The following is a 9,045-nucleotide window of genomic DNA, read 5'->3' as shown; positions in this document are numbered from 1 at the left end:
AGAAGACCCGATTCCTAACTCCACCAACTCATGTCTACAAACCTAAACCTCCATATCCTAGAGCCTTAAGAGCCCCTAAGAAAGAAAAAGAAAAAACTAAGCTGAAAGAGTTAATCGATCAATTAAATGTGAGATTACCTTTCGTAGAAGCTTGTGCTATGATTCCTGCTTTAAGAAAATACATGAAGGGTATTCTAACAAATTCTTTAACTCTTTAAGAAGGTGTTATGATGATAACCCATGAATGTAGTTCTATCCTGCAAAGCCGAATCCCTAAAAAGAAAAACGATCCTGGAAGCTTTGTACTTTCATTCACCATCAATGATGTAGCCTTTGAGCGTGCTCTCTGTGATTTAGGATCTAGCATAAACATGATGCCTTTTTCAGTAGCAAAACGTTTAGGACATCACACTTTCAAGCCCACTAAGATTTCTTTAGTACTAGCTGATCGTTCCGTTAGACAACCTGTAGGTATCTTAGTAGATGTTCCTGTTGAAATCGAAAAATGTTCCATACCTACCGATTTTGTAGTTCTAGAACTAGAAAAAGAACCTAAGGGTCCACTTATTCTTGGAAGACCATTCTTATCTACAGCCGGAGCCATAATCAATGTTCCTGAAGGAAAAATTGACCTTCATCTAGCCGGTTCAGTTATGCAATTTGACATGAACAAAAGTTTCGACAAACCAACTTTGGATGGCAAAATTTGTTGGGTTGATGAGTTAGACGAAATTATTGAGGAAGTCTATGAAGATCTGCTTCTAGACGACCCTTTAAGTGTCACGCTTTCACCCGCAAAAGATGAACGCAATTTCCTAGAAGAAATTTCAAGTGAGTGCACACGTATGCTTGATAAATCCAAAACTTATAGGAAACCTCTTCACTATCTAGATCTTAAGGACCAAACAAACATTCCTACACCTCCTAAAGACACTGCTGCAGCAATTAATGATCCTTGGAGCGAGCTTAAAGCCCCTAAAGTCGAGCTTAAACCTCTTCCCGTCGGACTTAAGTACGCTTTCCTTGGACCAAATTCTACTTATCCTGTCAAAATAAACTCTGGTTTGACGGAAGAAGAAACCACAATGCTGTTGACTGAGCTGAGAAAGCATAGAAAATCCTTAGGATATTCACTTGATGACATACCTGGAATCTCTCCAGATCTTTGTATGCACAAGATAAATCTAGAGGATAATGCTAAAAAATCAATCGAAAGTCAAAGGAGATTGAACCCCAATCTCATGGATGTTGTCAAGAAGGAGATTATGAAGCTTTTAGAAGCTGGAATAATCTTTCCTATCTCAGATAGCACTTGGGTTAGCCCAGTTCATGTTGTCCCGAAGAAAGGAGGAGTCACTGTCATTAAAAATGATATAGATGAAATGATCGCTACAAGAACAGTAACTGGACATCGTATGTGCATCGATTACCGGAAGCTGAATGCAGCAACTAGGAAAGATCATTTTCCACTTCCCTTCATAGATCAAATGCTAGAAAGATTAGCTAATCACCCTTACTATTGCTTCCTTGATGGATACTCCGGATTTTTCCAAATTCCTATTCGCCTGGAGGATCAAGAAAAAATGACGTTCACTTGTCCATATGGCACGTTCGCTTACCGATGTATGCCTTTTGGACTGTGTAATGCACCTGCTACCTTCCAGTGGTGCATGATGTCGATCTTCACAGATTTTATTGAGGATTTCATGGAAGTATTCATGGATGATTTCTCCGTCTATGGATCTTCTTTTGAAAAATGCTTAGGCAACCTTGGTAAAGTTCTGCAAAGATGTGAAGATAAACACTTAGTATTAAATTGGGAAAAATGTCACTTCATGGTACAAGACGGAATCGTGCTTGGGCATAGAATTTCGGGAAAAGGAATTGAAGTTGACAAAGCTAAAATCAAAATCATGACAAGCCTACAACCTCCCACAAACGTAAAAGGAATTCGTAGTTTCTTAGGGCACGCAGGATTCTATAGGCGATTCATTAAAGATTTTTCTCAAATAGCTAGACCTCTTACGGGTTTGCTTTGCAAGGAAACGAACTTTGAGTTCGATGATGAGTGCTTAGCCGCGTTTCATAAGATCAAACAAGCCCTTGTCTCCGCTCCTGTTGTGCAAGCACCTGATTGGGAACTCCCATTCGAAATCATGTGTGATGCAAGTGACTATGCAGTCGGAGCAGTGCTTGGCCAACGAAAAGATAAGAAACTGCACGTAATCTACTACGCAAGCAGAACTCTTGACGAAGCTCAATGCAATTATGCTACAACAGAGAAAGAACTTCTAGCTGTCGTATTTGCATTTGAGAAATTCCGTTCTTATCTCGTAGGATCTAAGGTTATAGTTCATACTGATCATGCTGCAATCAAGTATTTAATGTATAAGAAAGACGCTAAACCTCGGTTGATAAGATGGATCCTCTTACTGCAAGAATTCGATATCGAAATTCGAGATCGGAAAGGAGCAGATAATGGAGTTGCAGACCATCTTTCACGAATTCGAGTTGAAGAAAGATTGCCCTTAAATGACAGTATTCCCGAAGAAAACATCTATGCTATAGATACAGCCACCACCCATTCCAATACCGCACCAACACGTCCACTAATGCGAAAAGCAGATGCTTTCAACACCCCATGGTTTAGGCACATAGCAAATTACCTAGCAGCTGATGTAGAACCACCACAATTATTTGGCTATAGGAAGAAAAAGTTTCTGAAAGACGTAAGACATTATTTTTGGGATGAACCTTATCTCTATAAGAGATGTGCTGATGGGTTATTCCGAAGATGTGTGGCTGAAGAAGAGATGGAAGGAATTTTATTCGGAAGCCATAGCTCGTCTTACGCAGGACACTTTGCAACTTTCAAAACCGCTTCAAAGATCTTACAAGATGGTTTTTGGTGGCCTACTTTGTTCAAAGATACTCAAGCTTATATATCGTGATGCGATAAATGCCAAAGGATGGGCAACATAAGCAAAAGGAATGAGATGCCTCAAAATTTTATTCTCGAAGTCGAAATTTTCGATGACTGGGGAATAGATTTTATGGGACCCTTTCCTACTTCTTTTGGGAACCAATACATCTTAGTAGCAGTAGACTACGTCTCTAAGTGGGTTGAAGCAGTCGCTAGTCCCACCAATGATGCGAAAGTTGTCATGAAGCTGTTTAAATCTGTTATATTCCCGCGTTTCGGAGTTCGTAGAATTGTGATAAGCGACGGAGGATCGCACTTCATCAACAGAGTTTTCGAGAATCTTCTTAGAAAGAATGGAGTTACACATAAAGTTGCTTCTCCATACCATCCCCAAACCAGTGGTCAAGTGGAGATCTCAAACAGAGAAATCAATTCGATTTTGCAGAAAACAACTGCAGTTCATCGCAAGGATTGTTCTACAAAGCTTGACGACGCATTATGGGCATATCAAACAGCATTCAAGACACCATTAGGAACAACACCATTCAACCTAGTTTACGGAAAAGCATGTGTCACCTTCCAGTAGAACTCGAGTATAAGGCGCAATGGGTTATCAAGGAGATGAACATGAATCTGAAAACAGCTGGAGAAAGAAGACTAATTCAACTTCACGAGTTAGAAGAAATCCGACACAATGCTTATGAAAACTCGAAGATCTACAAGGAGAAGACTAAAGCATATCATGATAAGAAGATTATTCATAGAACTTTTGCTCCTAACGATAAGGTACTTCTTTTCAATTCTCGTCTTAAGCTTTTTCCAGGAAAATTACGATCAAGATGGTCAGGACCCTTCACGATAAAGGAAGTCAAGCCATATGGAGCCATTTTCCTGTGGGACAGAACCGGAAACTCATTTACAGTGAATGGACAGCGCGTAAAGCCATATCTGGCTGATGAAAGAGAAGACGAAAGAGAAGTGATGTTTTTGATTGATCCATCATCGGCCAATGATGAGATCAAAGAGTGTCACGACCCCGGTTAATTCTAATCGAGCAACAATGTCAAGCTAATGACTTGAAACAAACGCTTAGTGGGAGGCAACCCACTTGGTATTTTATCTATTTCCCTTAGACCTTTATTTTCTATTTCCATTGCTTTGTTTCTGTTTCATTTAAATTTCAGGCTTTCAATAAGGAAGAACAAATAAAAAAAGACGAGCAGCACTCTCCAACACGATAAGTTCACTTAAACATTTCAACATTTCTATTTTCTTTACCATTCTTTCCAAGATTTATCACACTGAGGACAGTGTGAAATAAGTCTGGGGGAGGATGTTCATCCGTTACTAATGAAATTTGATTTGTTTTGAGTTTGTTTTGGACACATAAAATTTTTTTTTTTTTTAAAAAGTTTTTCATAAAAAAATTTTCAAAAATCATTTTCAAAATGTTTTTCAAAAGTTTTCAAACCCGGAACACAATAAACATTACTATGATCAATTAGACCAGTGTGCTTCTACGCTATTTCCTCGTTTTTTGCTCTTTTGTGATTTAGGCCTAGACTAGGCGGTAGCTAAGTACTTGCATTACGAAATCCCACCAGAGGACTTCTATTCATGGAGATTCTTTCTGACAGGATATACTAGCTCATTTTATTTGGACTTAATTTTGACTTAATTTTCTCATTGAAGCATTAGATCAGGGAAACGAATCATACATTCAGGACTCCTTTACCGTTTTACCACTCTTTGTTGATCCTGAATGGCTAGTTTATCTTTAGCTAGTTCCCCACCGAACCTAACCTCTTTCAAACCACACGCATTCTTGTTTTTCATTGTTCTATATGCAGATATGTGCAAAAACGTCGGAGAGAAAGAGGATCAACGCGGTTTTCAGTCACTGAAGACAGAGACCTGCGATTTCATTGGAATGATTCAACAAAAGGAGATAATTCAGTTTGCCTTGGAAAAACTTCAAAATCTTGGTACAATTTCGTCCCTTACACTCTTTCTTTATAAAAGGTTATTTCCTCTTTCAAAAAAAAAAAAAAAATCCGAAAAAGAAAAGAAAAATATGAAGGGAGAGGAAATTAAAACCTTAGAGAGTCTAGGAGGATCAAATTTTATACTTGAGGCAAGCTTGATCTGATTATATGGAGTTTTGGAGATTATCTTTATGATACCCGGAAAAGATCTAAGTCTAGGGGAACAGCTGTTTACAACAAAGGAAGAAGATTATGCAGCAACATTTGGCAAAGGAGAAGTGACTGAAAAATCTGCGGTCATCAACAAGTCCTTCTCTCTCTTGCAGTTTTGCATAATATCTTGCATCCTCCATATTCTTCAGGTAACCCTACACCTAAGCTCCACCACTTAAATAGCCTTAATGCCAAACGCCGTCTACCCTGAATAATGTCTTTGATGAGAATTCACTACTATACTTAATGAATGTAGAGAGCTAGTTGACTGGAAGTTAGATCTAAGTGTGTAGATTTTCGCATGACGGATTAACGGACTAGTTTGCTTGTATTTTGTTGAGAATTTTCTAGACTAGATCCAATTAGATGTTTCACGATAAGTTATGGTTTAGAAGGACGGTCACTGAGATATTTTTTAGTTCCTGCGATTTTTCAAAAATTTCTTTCCTGACTTAAGTTTGTTTGAGGACAAACAAAAAGGTAAGTCTGGGGGAGTTGATAACACCGTATTTTGACCACTTTTATGGATCATAATTGTATCTTATGCAGGTGTTTTAACTCTGTTTTCAATGTTTTTAAAGTGTTTTCAATGTTTTAGAGTTTCAAAAGACTTTACAGGAAACTTGGGAAAAGATATGCAATTTGGAACAAATGAGCAATTTTGGATAAATGCAGACCGTCAGAAGTATGACAAGCGATGAAGACCTTCTCACCGTCTGATAACCCCCAAAATTTGTGACAACATAGAGGCTCCAACCAGATTTCTAATGCACTTGGTTTGGAGACAATCCAACGGTTAGATCTTCAGATATTCCCGATGCAAGAATGATAGAAAATGCAGTTCCTGAAGAGAGCATGTGCCGGGACCGCGGCCAACACCCATTTTCCCGCGGGTAGAGCCACCGCGACCGCGGAACTTGGTCGTTCACTTTCCCGACGACTTAATTAAAGCCCAGATCAATTCCTTTCGTTATTTTTGAAGCCCTAAGTGTCCAGAACCACCCCAGAAGCTATAAATACCCCCTTTAGGTCATTCCTAAAGGGGTGGAGATGACATAAGATAGAAAGAGAGAGAGATTTCGTGGAACCCTAGAGAGGAGGCCGCCGCCGTCGATCCCGAAGAAGGAGCCGCCGCTGGAGAGCATCATCGCGCCTCCACCTGCAACTCTGTTCTTCGCTTTTCTTCCTTCTTTTCTTTAGTTTCCTGCGCTTTCAATTTCGTTTATGATGCTTTGTTACAATATGTTTGAGTAGTTACCCAGTTGGGTTTAAAGGGATTGTTCAAAGGGAATTTCATGTGTCTTTGCTTATGAATCGATAGATTTAGGATTTATAATCTTCTAGATGTTCTTCGTTTGCCTTTAATCTTACTGTGTGATTCTTTGCTGGCCACTTAGAAGCTGATCTGATATGATATGTTGTGAAAGCTTTCATTGATTGTCTGAACTAGGGTGAAACAAGCAATTCTTCTATAGGAGTGGAAACCTACCTGTAGTTGAGTTGTGAATATTGATGAGTCTTGTCCTGCTATTGCATCTTCTCCCTTCCAGAATCAGAGTGGAAACCTACTGATTAGGGTTGCGAGAGATAGTTGTTTAGTGCTGCGAAAGTAAGCTATTCATACTTCCGTACCTCGAGTTCTAGAACATACGTAGTTGATTACCTTTATCACTTGTTTAAAATCGACATAGCATAGACCATGAACCCCTGCGAAACCCCTTGAGCCACAACGTTTGTCTTTAATTGTTTACAACCTTCTAGTTTCAATCGATTTTTACCTTCAATTCTATTTGCTTTTATTCGCTTTTACTTGCTTCAATGCACCTCTTGTTTTAATCGCTTATTACTTGCTTTTATTTGCTTTCGTTTTTGCCAATTGCTTTTTAGTTTTTAATTGCTTTCTAGTTTAGATTTAGTGACAACCAAAAACCCAAAACTAAAACCCAAATCGTTTAGTTCTAATCTGATTTAAGCGTTGCAGTGAATTCGTACTGAAACAACTAAGTCTCTGTGGATCGATACCGTAAGTACTACAGCGCACATCTGTGCATTTGCAGACATTTAGGGGTTATAAATTTAAAACCTAAAGCTTAGTAAAACGAAAACAACAACCCCGCTTTTGCTCGCAATCAGACAAGCTCCAGCTCATCAGCAGAGGCATCAGGCCAATGTCCAGCAAATACAACAGGTGCACCACCAACAGCCCTTCCAACACCAGCAAAGGAGATATGAGCAGCCACAGGTCTATGTTGGAGAGAATGACAGGGCCAATGCTCATTAGTATGGAGCTGGAATTCAAGCACCACCTGTGCAAAACAACAACTTTGAAGTGAAGGCATCCTTATTGAATATGGTCCAAAACTCAAAGTTCCATGGATTAGCAATGGAAGATCCCTTGGAACACTTGGATCAATTTGATAAAGTTTGTGACTTGACAAAGATAAATGGAGTATCAGAGGATAGCTTTAAGCTCAGATTATTCCCCTTCAGTCTTGGTGACAAAGCTCACCAATGGGAGAAGAACCTCCCAAGAGGCTCCATTCAGACTTGGGAGCAATGCAAGTAGGCATTTCTCTCTAAGTTCTTCTCCACCTCCAGAACAGCTAAATTGAGAAACCAAATCTCTAGCTTCACTCAACACAGCAATGAGAGTTTTGGTGAAGCATATGAGAGATTCAGGAGCTACACCAGCCAATGCCCATACCATGGGTTTAGTGAGGCTTCACTTCTCAGCACAATTTATAGAGGTGCTCTTCCCAAGATTAGGAACCAGCTGGATACTGCCTCCAATGGAAACTTTTTGGGAAAGGAGATTCATGCTGCTTTAGAGCTGGTTGAGAACTTAGCAATGAGCAATGATACATATGGAGAAGACTTTGATAGAGCCAATAGGAGTGAGAGTTCAAGCAGGGATCAAAGGTATGAGATGGACTTTAAAACACTTGAAAGCAAGCTGGAAAAGGTGTTATTGGCCACTCAAAAACCAATGCACTTTGTAGGAGAGTATGAGGAACCTTCTCAAATCTTTGAGAACATCAGTTAAGAGGGTCTTACTCAGGAAGAGCTTAACTACATTGGGAATCAGAGGTTCCAAAGATATCAGTATGGCAATGCCAATCAGAACCTCTCTTACAGGAATCCCAATGTAGCAAACCCACAAGACCAAGTCTACCCTACTTCTCAAGCTCCACAGCACTTTGTTCCCAAGAACAACTTTCAAGGGTCTTTCCAACCAAAGAATCAGTTTGCTCAGCATCAGGGTTTCAATCAGCAACAGCAACCATTTCAGGGTTCTGGTTTCAGTTCACAGCAGCAGCCAAAGGCACCACCAGGGTTTGGTACATCACAGTTCCAGCAGCAGGCGCCGGTTAAACATCAGTTCCAGTCAGCACCTGTTCAGCAGCAGCCACAGATGGGGCCAGATATGGTTGGGATTCTGCAACAGCTGCTTCAGGGTCAACAAGTGTTTGCAAGCCAGTATGCATCAATGCAGCAGGACATCAAGGAATTAAAGCAAAACCAGGCATCCAACTCAAGAAACCAAGGCCAACTACCTGGTAAGCCTGAACCCAACCCCAAGGAATATGCTAAAGCCATTACACTGAGAAGTGGCAAGGAGCTACCTGGTATTGAGCACAACAATGTGATCATTGAGGACAATGATCAAACTGAGGGGGAGGCAGCCTTAAAAGATGATCAAGTTGCTGAAAGACCAAGGAAAGAAAAGGGTAAAAAGGTGGAAAAGGAACCTGAACCAGAAAAGATATATGTCCCACCACCTCCATACTAACCCAAGCTCCCATTTCCAGGGAGATTCAAGAAGAAGCTTGTAGACAAGGCAAGAGCTGTATTTGAGAAGGCTCTCAATGAGACACCACTCACAATGCCTCTCATTGATGCATTTCTAATGATGCCAAAGATCGG

General features: G+C 40.1%; 1 non-coding gene across 1 annotated transcript; it reads right to left on the bottom strand.

Annotated features, from left to right (window-relative positions):
* Positions 1-7,726: 7,726 nt before the first annotated feature.
* Positions 7,727-7,833, bottom strand: LOC112086315. Its single transcript, XR_002899437.1, has one exon. It is a non-coding gene; the product is annotated as a small nucleolar RNA R71 (small nucleolar RNA).
* Positions 7,834-9,045: the final 1,212 nt, after the last annotated feature.

Source organism: Eutrema salsugineum, unplaced genomic scaffold (assembly GCF_000478725.1).
Source record: "Eutrema salsugineum unplaced genomic scaffold, Eutsalg1_0 scaffold_21, whole genome shotgun sequence".
Classification (NCBI taxonomy): Eukaryota; Viridiplantae; Streptophyta; class Magnoliopsida; order Brassicales; family Brassicaceae; genus Eutrema; species Eutrema salsugineum.
Note: the sequence above shows the minus strand (reverse complement) of the source record. Positions and strands in the feature narration are given on the sequence as shown.